Source organism: Camarhynchus parvulus, chromosome 6 (assembly GCF_901933205.1).
Source record: "Camarhynchus parvulus chromosome 6, STF_HiC, whole genome shotgun sequence".
In the NCBI taxonomy this organism is placed as follows: Eukaryota; Metazoa; Chordata; class Aves; order Passeriformes; family Thraupidae; genus Camarhynchus; species Camarhynchus parvulus.
The window spans coordinates 32,548,493-32,562,268 of record NC_044576.1 but is presented as its reverse complement, the minus strand read 5'-3'; the positions used below and the strand labels follow the sequence as shown (position 1 = coordinate 32,562,268).

General features: G+C 43.7%; 1 protein-coding gene across 1 annotated transcript in view; it reads left to right on the top strand.

The window, feature by feature from the left end:
- The window catches only part of ADAM12 (ADAM metallopeptidase domain 12), a 183,130-nt gene that overhangs the window by 132,009 nt on the left and 37,345 nt on the right, over positions 1-13,776 (top strand).

The following is a 13,776-nucleotide window of genomic DNA, read 5'->3' as shown; positions in this document are numbered from 1 at the left end:
AGAGCTGAGGGGGGCTCTGCTGCTGGCAAAGGCACTGTGCCAAGCACAAGAGTGTTCTGTAGACACTGAAATTTCAGGCACCCTGGGCAGAGTGAGCTGTCACTGCTTGCAGGGATGTATTTTAAGTTCCTGTTGAAACTGAAGGACATGAGGAATGAGTTCTCCATGCCCGTGTTCAGACAAGGACTGAGAGGATTAAATTGAAGTAAGATTTGCCAATTAAACTGCCTGTGACTGGAATCCAGTAAGAACCAGTGAGGCAAAGATCTGCCAGCAGTGTAGGTACAGCTGGATGTGCCTTAGGACAGGAGGATGCGCTGGATGTTCTCCGATGTCCCTTCCAGCTCCAGTGTTCTCTCTGTGTGCTTAAAGTTCATCTGTTGCTTAAAAACCTCTTCTGGGAACTGTGATCAGCTCTCCCTGTGCCTGTTCCAAGACTGCAGGTTTCTGGGAAAGAAGGGGAGCAATGTGGGAGAGGCCAGAGAGGGTTGGGCAGGGCTGTTCCCTGCTGGTCAGCCCAACAGCAGCCTTGGAATTCCTTCAAAGGCAAAGCTGTCACCCTCCACCAGGGCAGAAATCAGGGCTGTGGCCAGAGGCCAAGCACAGCAAGCTGAGACACAAACAAAAGAGAGTTGTGAGAGTGGGGGAGAATGAGAGGGATTTCTGCAGTCTGGGAAAGAAAAATAACTCAGCTCTTCTGAGACAATGGGGGGTAATCATCCCCCTGGAGTGCATCCTGCATGGGTCAGGGCTCTGTCACACTGTGGGGACAGAGTGACGTGGGACAGGGCTCTGAGCTGGGCTGGGCATAGGCAGGGCTGGGCTCTGAGCTGAGCTGGGCACTGGGCAGGGCTGGGCTGGGCTCTGAGTTGAGCTGAGCACTGGGCAGGGCTGGGCTGGGCTCTGAGCTGGGCTCTGAGTTGAGCTGAGCACTGGGCAGGGCTCTAAGCTGGGCTCTGAGTTGAGCTGGGCACTGGGCAGGGCTCTGAGCTGGGCTCTGAGTTGAGCTGAGCACTGGGCAGGGCTGAGCACTGGGCAGGGCTGGGCTCAGCTCCTCAAGGAAACATTCCAGCTTCTGCCAGCTCAGCTGAGTTAGTGGTTCTGCACTCAACCGCTCCACTTAGCAACAAACACAGGGATGCTCTCAGGACAGAGATTTCTGGGCACTTTCTGAACTCATCTGGTGAGAGGGACATTAAATAGCTCCTTGTTCATTCTTCCTTCACCCTGGAGTCCTTGGGGGGTGTCTGACCCTGTCCTGGGTGCTGGATGTGCCAGTCCAGGCACTGGGCTTGGGCTGGCTCAGGGCAAGGTCAGAGCAGGGCTGTGCCCACTCAGGGTTGCTCAGGACATGAGGAGTTGGATATCCCATTCCTCATCCCAAGCAGCTCAGCTCCCCCCTTGGGGTTCCTGCAGAACCTTCCAGGTTGAAGGTTTGGGGGATTTTCACATTCCCCTCTTTGGATTTTCACCAAACTCTGCATTCAGCTCGTGCCTGAGGAGGAGCTGTGGCTGATTGTTTGCACTGATTATTGATTCAGAAATGGAAACTTCAGCTTTGGGTTTATAGCCTCAGGCTGTATCTCCACACCGTGCTGTCAGTCTGTGACAAATATTCCTGGAGAACACTCCATGCCTTGAGCCAAGCTGCCTCTCACCCATTTCAAATTAAAACTTTGAATATTTAATTACCCAACGTGTCTCACCAATAGCAATATTCCCCTGAGCACCATTATTGAAGGAACACTGAAAAGTTTTCTTCTCTGGAACTGCTTGTTTGTTAAGGAAAAGCCAAATGAATGTTCCTTATCTCAAATGCACTCTGGAAATAGCCAAAAAATCAAAACTAAGAGAATCCCATGTCCATTTAGAGAGACACCCTGCTCTCAGTGTACTCACTGCACTGCCTCTGCTTTTCTAATTGGTTTAAGGTAGATTTAATGAGTGGAATAAAGAAAAGTCTGTCTGAAGTTAGTGCAGAAAGCACTGAGAAGTCCTTATCTGATGTCCACAAAAAATAGGAAATACCCAAGTTATGGCAGAAAGGCCTCTGTGGGTTGCACTTTGGAGTCATTGGTGTGGTCATGCACAAAAGGCAATGTTTTAAGGCTGTTGACTTAAAAGGGATTTCATCAATTATTGTAATTTCTTTCTGTTCTTCTGTTTCAGTCTTTGAAGAGGTCTTGGTAGGAAAAAACCTCCAGGGATCAGGGTGGAATTTAAACTCTGTTGGATCCATCCTTTAATCAGCTTCCCATAGTTTTTATTCTTAAAAGATAGCAGCAAGATGAGCACCAGTTGTGTGTGAGCTACAAATGTCTAAAGACCTACTACTTTAGCAAAATGTGTTTTTTCTAACATGGAATCAAGCACAAAACCCCACAAATTTGTGTCAAGACAGGACTTTGAGAGATTCAAATATCTGCTGGGAAAATCACATAAATCCTTCTGTAGAAACAGGGGTGGTTCCTATAAGAATACTCTTAATAAGGAATATTTAGTACTAAAATTAGTGTTTAGTAATACAGACTGTTAATATTTTAATATATATAATATTGATACTAATCAGATCAGTAAGGAATATTTAATACACATTGTCCTCTTTTCTATGCATGTGTTGTAATGATATTCCTCTAGTTTTTTTAAATTACCTTGTACATGGACAGTTGCAAGTGCCAAAGAAGGAAAATCAGAGAGATTTGTGAATCTTTTTACTGAGATCTTATTATCTGGAAACTAAGGGACTGGGCTGAGCCAGTGAGACCACTTCAGTATTCCACTTTTTTTTCCAAATATCTCCCTAAAGTCTCACCTCGTAGGAGTGAAAATATTCCTCCTGCCAGGCAGATAAATACCCAAGAGTTCTGGTGCAGCCCAAGGCGTTGGGCTGGATTTATACCCTTGCAAATGTGAGCAGAATTTAGCACTGCAGAGCAGAATGCTGCCAATTAGCAGCGCTTGTTTATTTAATAATTTTGGAAATGCAATTTTTACACAAATTTTTACTTCACCAAAATTGAGCACAGGGCCTTCCATGGGGTTTGAAGCCGGGTGAGCTCCCACTAAGAAGCTGAAATATTGACTTCAGATATGACTGAGATTTTTTTGCCAGCATTAAGGGAAGCAAAATTTTGAGAGTTGGTGTTCTCCCTTCCTGTAAACTCAAGGGTTGAACTTCCCCTCTCCCACTTTCCAGTGTCCTTGAGTGCTGTGCTCTTGTAGCTCCATGCTGTGATCCACACAGGGAACTTGGCTGCAGGGAAATTTGCTCTTCCTTCCCTCTCTCAGGGAGTGCTCCTTGATGCCTTTCCATTTCCTGGGGAGGTTAATGAGAGCAGGAATCCTCCCAGGATGGGCAGTTTCACCCATTCAGATGCTCATCCTACAGTTGGTTTTTCCCTTTGGGATGCTCATACCTGCAATAACAAAATACCCTTTTCTCTTTGGGATGTCCAATACTGCACTAACAAAATACCCTTTTCCCTTTGGGATGCCCAATGCCTGCTGTAACAAAATACCCTTTTCCTTTTGGGATGCTCAATTCCTGCAATAACCAAATACCCTTTTCCCTTTGGGATTCCCACCCCCGCAATAACAAAATACCCTTTTCCCTTTGGGATGCTCAATTCCTGCAATAACCAAATACCCTTTTCCCTTTGGGATGCTCAATACCTGCAATATTAAATTTTTGGTTTATTTAAATTTCATTAAATCCACTTTCACTGGCCCCTGGTGGAAGCATTTTCTGTTCCCAGGTTCATTTCTTGTTGCTGGATGATCCCAGCCAGGGCTGATGGAAATGGTTCCCTAGGACAGAGCCATGTGTTCCATCTCTCTTTGCCTTCCCAGAGACACAAGGTGGTGGAAAATGGGGAAAATGGGGAAAGGGCTGCTTTGGGGTGTTCCCCTCCAATCCCCCTTGCACATCTTGGCATGGGAATGGTGGAGATTTTCTCAGGTCTGTCCCACTGCCCTACACCCCATTGCTTTCTCTGTACATTTATTATGAGATGGAGCGCCTCACATTGATCTGGAAGGTTCTCCTCAAAGCCCATGATGGAGAAAAGATTAAATAAATGCAAAATAATTTTAAATACTCAGGAAAATATAAATTCTCTCTGGGCTATTGTTTCAGGACATGTAAGGAGTGTAGATGTTCAAGAAGTGGAAAATCTGAAGTGTGAGAGAGCGTGGCTACTGATATCTGCTTGACAAACTTCTGAATGAAAGAACATCTCCTGGGAAACTTTTATTTTAAACTAGACCCCTATCAGACCTGGCTTTCCTCTTTTCCAAGAGTTCCAAGGCATATTGTGATTTCCAGCCCTTGATGACACACAGGAAGGAGGAAGCAGCTTCTTTAGGATCCTTCCCCTCACAACAACTCCCTTTGTCCCGTTCCTTCCGTGTGATTCTCCTTTTCAAAAGTCTAAGAATGAACTGAACCCCTCTGCCTGCCTTTTTTCCCCCTGTTCTTATCGTGAATCTTGTGTTCCCATTTCCAATTTTCACAGCTAGGATTTCAAGTCACTCTGTTTCTCTCTCAGATTTTAAATTGAATTTACTCAGATAAATATGACTGTAAGTGTTACAGGGACGTGGAGCTCGGGCTGTAACACTGCTGGTGGAAATTCCTGTTTTGTGTAGTGATGACCATAAATGGGAAAAAAAAGGAGAAATGAGATCAATTTAACCTCTCAGCTATAGATTATTATTTTAGAGGATTTTTATGGAATGGTGCCCCACAGGAAAAAAAGAACAGCTAATTTTGAGTAATTGCCTTTCAGTACACAATTTCACTTTAATTATTGAGTTTTTGGAGGCAGGGTCTGGGGGAGGTGACCAATTAGGAACCCAGAAAGAGCACAGAGTAGAAATCATACATAGAAAGATTTGGGTTAATTTACTGCTGTAATTTGGAGAAGACTTTTTTCTAGGCAGTCCCCCCAAAACCCCTGCTGTTATCAGTAAGTTTTAAGTAAAATTCAAACCTTTATGTTAGAATTAAAGCAGGGAGACAATGGGAAGCTGCCTATTTGTGAATGAGAGTGAGAGCAAAGGGGATCTGTTAAGACTCAGCAGAGTGACAGTCCGAAATTAAACTAATTACTCCAATTAAGCACTGCTGAGGAGAAATGGGGGAAAATTAACCATGGGAAGGACCATCAGGTGGGCTTCTTCCAGGTACCACTGAAAAAGAGCCTGAGTACTTACTGGGTTTTAATTCCCTCCAGGAGCAATTAGATATTCTGCACTGAACACTGAGTACATCAGCAGTAATTAAGGTGAGATAAAATATTTAAGTGGAAACAGAGTGGCTTTTTCCTGAGTAGTAGTACCAGATGTCTGTGAGGAGCTCCAAGTGGCGCCAAGATTTGCACAGGAGATGCAGCAAATGTGAACATTCCTGTTTGCCTCCCTGGGGATGAGCTGGGCCATGGATCTGCTGTAGAAGTGGTCCAGGCATCCCTGGATGAGCTTAGGAAACATTTGCTGTTCAGAAGTCAATTCCTGTGCTTTGGGATCTGGGAGAAGTTATCCTTGAAAGGCAGCTCTGCTGCAGGTGAGGAGGAGTTCATGTGATGCTGTGCTTTTGTGTATTAGCTTCAGTGGAGGGGTGTATCATACTTTATTTTGTGCTTTTTTGTAAGTAAACACCCATTTCTGCTGGCAAGGAAAAGCTGGTTTTATTGGCTCCCCTCTAGTGATAGCTTCTGTGGTAGGAAATATATTATCAGGGACATGTAAAATAACTTTTATTTGTTTTCTCTTCCTGCTTGTTCCATACTCTGGAAGGTCTTGCTGATTTTCCTGGTGTAAGGGCTCAGACTTTGAAGATTTCTCTGGAGCTTGTGCTGAGTGCAAGGGCAGGGCTGGCAGCAGCTTTGGCATTCAGGTGCAGCTGTAACTGCAGGGGTCCAGCAGCAGAACTCCTTCTTTCCAAACTCCTGGGCTCCAAGGATGCATCTGGAATGTTCCCCTAATGCCTTGTGCAGGCTGCCCTAGAGCAGAGAGCTGGGCAGAGCTACAGAATAAAGCAGGGATTTACTCCAAGGATCTCCTCCATGGATGCACCATGGGCAGCACAAGAGCCCAGCCAGGGCTGCACCCAAGATGAACCAAAATGGCCCCAAAATGCACGGCCGGGCACGGGGTCTGTCACTGGGATCAGTTCTGCTCCATTTGCACCTTGCAGTTCATTGTCCCATTCCAGCTTTAGCCCCTGCAGTCCCACCCTGCTTGTTTTTCTCTCTCCAGCCCACGGGGTTTGTGCTCTTGGGCTGAGATTTGGGTCATTTGTCCTTGGTGCCCAGCTGGAGCAGGAATTGTTTTGTCTCCCTGCTCTGTGCACAGAGCTCACCATCCCCTGATGTGAACCCAGACCCACACACTAAAGCAGCACAGAATGTGAAAAATAGAAAAGCCAAACCTGAGGCATCACCCAGAGCCACTGAGGTGTCACAACCTGGATTAGTGACTGTTCCTTAATTGAGTGTTAGGTCACAGGTGTGTGAACTGTATCTGTGTCCAGGCTCTCTGTCCAAAACCATCTGATATTTCTGGTGGAAATATGGGTTTGGGAAGAGAAATTGGCCTCTGCACCTAAACCCCAACCTGACTTGCTCCTGTGCTGCAGTTTGCTTCAACCTCTGCTGAGCTGGAGCAGCATTTCTGGGAGAGAGATGTGACAATCCAGCTGATGGGAGCCACCCAAATAAAAAGCAAGGTTTTTTTGTGGAGGCAGGAGGGTGTACATGAATGAGGGTTCCCCAGGGATCTGCCTGGCTGCCCAGGAGTGCAGCTCTCCTGCTGGAGCTGGGCTGGAGGGGCAGCAGGGATGGCCCAGGCTCAGGGGATTCAGCAGCTCCTTCATTCCCCCAGGGCAGTGTCTGGGGAAGCAGCACCCCGTGATTAAAGTGCTCCCAGCTGCTGTCCTCTGATGGTGCTGGAGGTCTGTGCTCCTCTGTGCATCCCTCATTACCATTAATGAGCTTTAGGGCTGCACATCAAAAGCAGGCCAGTGGCAGCAATGCTGATTTTACACTGTACAAGTGAATATTTGCATCTTGGAGGGCTCCTGGAGAGCTGCTGGGCTCCGTGGCTTTGGGTCTTCAAGGGTTTTCTGAGGAGCTTTCTTATTTTGTCATCTGCTTTTGTTTGAGTTTTGAACTGCCACGGGAAAAAATATTTATTTAGCTACTTTATAAACATGTAGTTAAATAAATAAAACATAGTGGAAACCTCTTAAGGACAAGTTGGGAAAGTACTAATCACTTGTGCCATTTGTTGTGTTAAGTATTAGTTTCAATCACTTTTCTCCTTTTTGAAAAATGATCTCAAGGAAGCAGAACATAAGGTCACCCGCATTTTGGTCATTCAAAGGCTGAACTGGAGTCTCCAGATGTGAAAATGTAAACCCTCCAGAGATTTCCAGCACACAGCCAGGTATGCCATGAAAACAGCATCCACTTGAAGGCAAAAACACTTTTTCCAGCACTTCTCCAGATTTTTAAAAAAACAAAATAAATAAATAAAGCTTTAAAAGACAAAAGGTCAGGGTGAAATGGGAAAGAAATCAGAAATAGAGTGTGGGAAAGGACACTTCAGTCTACTGAGTGGTTCTTTTTTTTGTTGTAGACATCTTGCAGCATCTTGGAGCTGCAGAGCTGCTAAATGTTAGATAATCAAAGCATTAGTAGTTAGCACAGAATTCCCTGACCCCTCTCAGTCGGTTTTCAGCTGTTCAGACCTCACTTTGCATTTTTCTGTCTGGCAGCTCAGAGCCATTAAACTCTAGAGTCAGCAGAACTATCTGGAATTACCTCTGTTACAATTCGAGGAAAATGAAATTATCTTTCAGATGTAAACAGTTTCTAATTAAACTCTGAAGCTGTTTATGTTCCCAAACCAGTCTGAGCTGAGCTCGGCACAAAGACAGACTTCTTTGTTGTCTTTTTCTTTTTTTAATAAAGTTGATCTACTGATGTAATAAATTACTTGTGACAGAGCTAGGTCTGTTGTGCCAGCAGTGCAACTGCTTTTTTTTTTAAAAAAAACCTTAAGCAACATATCCCTCTGCCCCAGTAATTTAGCACATTGCATTCTGGTCCTTCCTTTAGTAGGAAACAGCCACGAGATTACAGAATAGATTTATGTCAGTCTTTCCCTTCACTCCAAATAGCCCCACGTCTGCAGTGCATTTGGCCTTCTTTTTTTGTTAATAATTTCCATGCCTGGCAGATATATTTAATTTTGGTGATAAATAAGATCTGTGTTGAAGAATTAGTAGCATTGGTTGAAATCCATTTAATTTTTCCCAGTCCTTTGCAGGAGTGGGTCACTGTTAACAATTAGCACACAGAACTGTAGGGCAAGAAAAAGAAAAAGGATAATTGCTTTTTATTTAGTTTAGTCTTTCCCATTTCAGTCGATGTGCTGTTAGGAGGGAAAATAATTGGCTTTGCTGGTGTACTCTGAAGGAGAACTCCCAGATTGACAGCATGACTTTGCTGTAAGTGAAGCTGACAAGGAGAGAGGTGACTTCTCAAATGAAAGCACATTTTACTCCTGGTGTGATTATTTATAGCAGATACTTAAGGACAAGCAGGGGTTTCTGCCACGAGGTGTATCCACTTTTCCTGGCCTGGATGCTGGGATGAGAGAGCTCAGCTGCCTTTTGTCTTGTTGCTGTAATATCCATAGGAAATATAGCTTTGAGAGGGACATTTTTCTCCTGCAGTGCTGCTATTGCCATGACCCACGAGAACAAATCATATCAGGACATTTCCCTTTATCTTGGCTGTTTCATCAAAAAAAAAATAAAAAGAAGAAAAACAAACCCCAAACTTTTCAACCTGCAGGGATAAATCTGCAGAGCAGTGCATGGAGAATTAAGCACTCAGTGTCCAGTTTTAATTGGTGTTAATGAATTCCAAATTCCTGGCTTGAGAATGGGAGCATACCTTAAAGGGCAAATCCTTCAGGTCACATGAAAGCTCCTTTTTGAACATGTGTTGTGTGCCCAGGAGCACTTGAAGGAACTGCTGTGGACTTGCAAGGCTGAATCCCTGTAATTAACTGGTGCCCACAGCTGCATTTGCCACAGTTGTCATGGGAATCACAGAGCCCTTTGTGCCTGCAAAATGTGGAAAATTTTACCCTGACAATTCCTTCCGGCAAAGTCATCCTTGATCTTTTCTGATGTCAAAGCCTGCCAGGGAGGGCTGGGCACGTTTTCCTGGGGGGTTCTGGTGGCAGCAATGCAGGGAGGCTCCACTTCAGCCTTTGTAAATGGATGATGCAGCCCCAGTGGTGGGTTAAGACAAGAAACCACCTATTTTAGAGTAAAGGCACTAAAAATGAACAGGTGAAATAACTTTGGTGTCCTGGAGAGCCTTTCTGTGGCCTCTTTCAGCATGGAAATTGTGTTCATCTCCACCACCAGGTGAGAAATCCAGAGCTGGGATGAAAACTCTCATGGGCTTCAATAAGGCCAGGATTTCATCAGGATCCATGTGGGTTTTTTTTTAGATTTATCAAAAGCCTTTCATTCCTGTGAGTGAAATTTTAATTTGCTCATTAAGGATCCCTAAGTCTTGGATCATGGCTGGATCCATCCTGTCCTCGTGGCTTGAAATAATGAAATAAATACAATGTGGGTGCTAATTTTTCTTTATTCCAGCTCTGTGAAAAAGAAAGGGGAAGGCAGAAAAAAAGATTCCTTGTTATATATTTATATAACAGTAAGCTTATATATATTTTATATATATATTTATATAACAAGGAATATATATTTAGGATTTTATATACATATGTTATATATTTAGGATTTTTTAAAGAATTCTATTTCCATTCATCTGAGGAGTTTTAGGTGATATGGGGTAAAGAGCTTTTTTCTCATAGCAGAAGAAGGGAAGGTGGGAATGCTGGGGAAATTCCAACTAATTTCTGGCACTGTTTTTCCTCACTCATCTTTCCTTTGGATCTTCCCAAAGAACAAGAAATTGAGCCATGATCCTGCTGTCTTGGAGTCCTGATTTATTAAGAGCCTGGGTAGTACAGATGCTAAGTGAAATCAATATGAGCCTGTCCCCCAGGTATTTATTATTCCAGCTTTTTGCGGGCTCAGATTCTTTTCTCCAGCACCCCCATGTCACCGAGTGGCATTTCCATGCACTTCATTCTCTGCTCCTGCTCTTCCCAGGGAATAGCTTCTCCATCCAGAGCGCTGATCCTTGGGGTTTGTCTGTGCCAGGAGGGTTCTTGTGGGTCCCTTCCAACTCAGGATTTCCTATGAAATTCCTTCTCCCTGGCCTGGGTTTCTCCTCATTGGGTTTAGCCCTATTTGGGGTCCATTTCCCTTAATTTGGTCTGCTCACCTGCTGTCCAGGCTCATCCTCACCCAAATCCATCTCCTGAGCACCATCTTTATGACTGGTCTTTCCATCAATCTGATTCCCAAAATCACATTATTTTTTTTTCATCCCTGTCTGCTCCTGGCCCATTGAAAAAAATCAATTCCAAGGTTTTTCAAGGGAGAAAATTAGAATGTAACAGCCTGGAACAAAAGCAGATTGTAAAATCATGTTGGGAACTAACCAAAGCACCTTTTCCCTAATCAGAAATCAGCAGGAAGCTGATCTCCAGCACTGGTTTGGACCATTTGTCTTTATTTGCTCGTCACATGCTGAGGATGTTGTGTTTTGTGTGACAAAATTTAAACTCGGGGCACTCTGCTTGTGTTCCTTATCCAGATTTTCCTTCACTGCTGGGAGCTGCTGGCAGGCACAGGGTGTCTGCATCCTGCCTTTCCTTAGCCTGGGACCAGACCTAACCTGGCCTTTTCATCCCTCCCTCTGCTCTGCCTTGCTTTCTGACTTCTCCTGCAGTCAGCATTGGATTAGCCTCAAATTCTAAGCAGTAGATCGTGAAACCTGAACTCTCAGCAATCCAGCAAATTTTTATTAATGAGGTAGTGGTCTAAAAGGAAACAGAGCAAAAGATGAGCCAGAGGCAAATTCAAACTGATTCCAGCTCCTTGCCTGGGCTGTCTGGTTTCCAACAGGAAGAACAGTTGTCTGAGTTCAATTCCCATGGAGCTTTTGCAATGCAGATAACTCCAGCACAGAGTCAGGATCCTGTCAGGGCTGATAAATTGGTTTAGTGTTGCTTCACCCTCAGAACACAAAGGAAAGTCACAACAGGCCTCTCCTCCAAGAAAAAAACTTCTCTGACCATCTATTTGTCAAAGGGAAAGTAACTGCTAATAATGTTTTATTTGGCAGTTTTGTGACTGCCACAACAGTCTATACTGTATAAAGCCATTAAGTGTTGTTGCCTTGCAGAATGGATTTTTGGGAACCATCCAGGCATTTGTTCTGCCCTGAAGCCCCCCATTCAGAGTCGTAAATCTGCCTTTTTGAATATTCCAGGTAGTTAAAATTGCGCCTTCTGTGTAATGGGAGAGGCCAAGCCTCAGCTGGAGCTGTGTCAGTCCAGTCTGGGCACCCGAAGGGAGATTGCTGGGATTCATTCTGGGAATCTGCACTGTCCCCAGGGGAAAATTAAAACCAGCTTAAGGCATTTGTGTGCAAAGCTTAAACACTTCCTTGGAAAGGCTTTCCTTCCAATAAGCCTGGAAATTCCATTGTAGCACAACAAGGCTCCAAGCAGACATCAATTAAATGAACACCAGCATGAGATATTCCAGTTATTTATTGGAAGGGTTAGCAGCCACCACATAGTGAGGGTGACAAAAGCTGCAGGAGAAATCTGGGCTTGTTCTGCAGTCACTGACCATGAACTCAGACAGAAGAGCTTTGATATTATCTCTAACTACGTGGCCCAATTCTGTGCTCTACTTTATCGATGCTCCAGGGATTAAAACTCTAAAAGAGGAGCAAGGGAGTGAAAAATAGGCTAGAAAAATAAGTGTGGGTTGTCAGACATCCTCTACCTTTTGAAGCAAACTTCCTGTTTAAATGCTTTATCTGTAGATAAAACCCCTTTACATTTTTAGCTAAATCCTTCCAAATCACCTGAAAAAGATGTGCCCCATCAGCTCTGGGATTGATGTCTTGGTCAAAGATATCAGACTGATCTCTTGTGCTGCTTCCAAGAGCCCAAAGGCTCCTGCAGCTTCTCCCCTCCTCCTAATTTTCCCAATTTGCTGTTTGCAAATCTTTAGGTTTGAAACAATCTGCAGGTACCTTTAACTCCCCCTTTATTGTGCTGGTTGGGTCAAAAACTGCATTTGTACCTCTCTCCCTCCAAAGTACTTAGAAATTAAGACATTGTTTAAATAATGGATTAAAAAGCCCTCCCATATTATGGCACTTGTCTAATTAATAGATTAAAAAGTCCTTCCACATTTTGGCACTTGTCTAATTTGAAACAATTGCTACTAAAACGTGAGGTGTAGGAAATAACCTGTAGTGACAGAACTTGATACATGAAGGGATCTGTAGTATTTGAACACCTATTTCAATATCAAAGAAAACTGGATTTTATCTCCTGCTTGACACCTAATTCTGTGAAGTTCTTTATGCTTACTAATTCATTAACATACTTGCTGTACAGAAGAGCTGGAGTGTCAAAAAATGTCATCTCCTAGCAAATTCACTTTTATTCCGGTAGGCTCATCTCTCTCAGGAGCCCATAAAAAGTTGTTTTCAAAAGCTGGAGAGCAGTAATAAAGTCTAGAAGGTTAAAACCAAGGGGATGCTTTTGAGTGCAAAAGAATTACGTCAATTAGATCAGGACTTAAGAGGAGGCTGGAAAATTGTCACAGTTCCTTGAAATCAACACCTCCCTGGATCTAGAAACATTTATGTTCCTTGAGTTTCTGCCTTCTAGAGGTTTTTTATTGGGTTTCTCCCTCTAGTGCTGCCATTTTTCCATGGAAAAATCAGTTACACCTGTATTACCAAAACCAATCCTTTCTCTATTCTTTAATTTAATTTTCCCCCCTTGTTTTTATGTTTTTATCTAAAACTGGGATATGCAACAGAAAATTGACATATTTCTGTGTCAGGCATTTTCTAGAGTCTGAACGAGGGTGAACTCAAATTCCCATCTCCATACTCCAGTAAAAGGGTCTGCATTGCTCATCCCCTCCAGTTGAGAGCCAAAATTCAGGAATTTTGGCGATTAAGGAGAGTAAATATTCATCTTTTTGGATCTCAAAGGGTCCTTGGGTCAAGACAGACACAATGTCACTGTGGTGGTCAGTTCAGACAAGGTGTTGTCATGGAAAATGTTGGAAATTCAGGTCTTGGACCAGGGAAACTTCTGACTCAGCAGCCCTCTTGTCTTCAAGCACCTTCATGCTCCTAGAAAGCACAGCTGATGCCAGAGCTTTTTCCAGGTATGGCCCCTCAGGTTTGGGTCTTCAGGAATTCTGGGCAAAGTTCAGTCCCAGTTTTCTGCACCTTTGGAAATTAGCTAGCCAGCACTTGTTTCCATAAGCATGCTCCAAGAAAAAAAAAATGTCCCTTTTAAAATTAATATAATCTCCAATTATCATGTTACCTCAGGGAGGGAGGTCTGGTGGTACTTAACAGAGCTCTTTGGGGCTCTTGTGCATTTTAATTGAGTGAATAATTGTAAAACACTTCAGGGTCTTTTGGTAAAAGGCTCTGTATAAACATTGCCATAATGCTGAATAATCAGGCTGTGCTGTGAACTGGAAGAAATGAACCCTATAAATAGATGTGTTGAACCCTATAAATAGATGTGCATATACATATAGTGTCTCTGTGTGTGTGTACACCAACA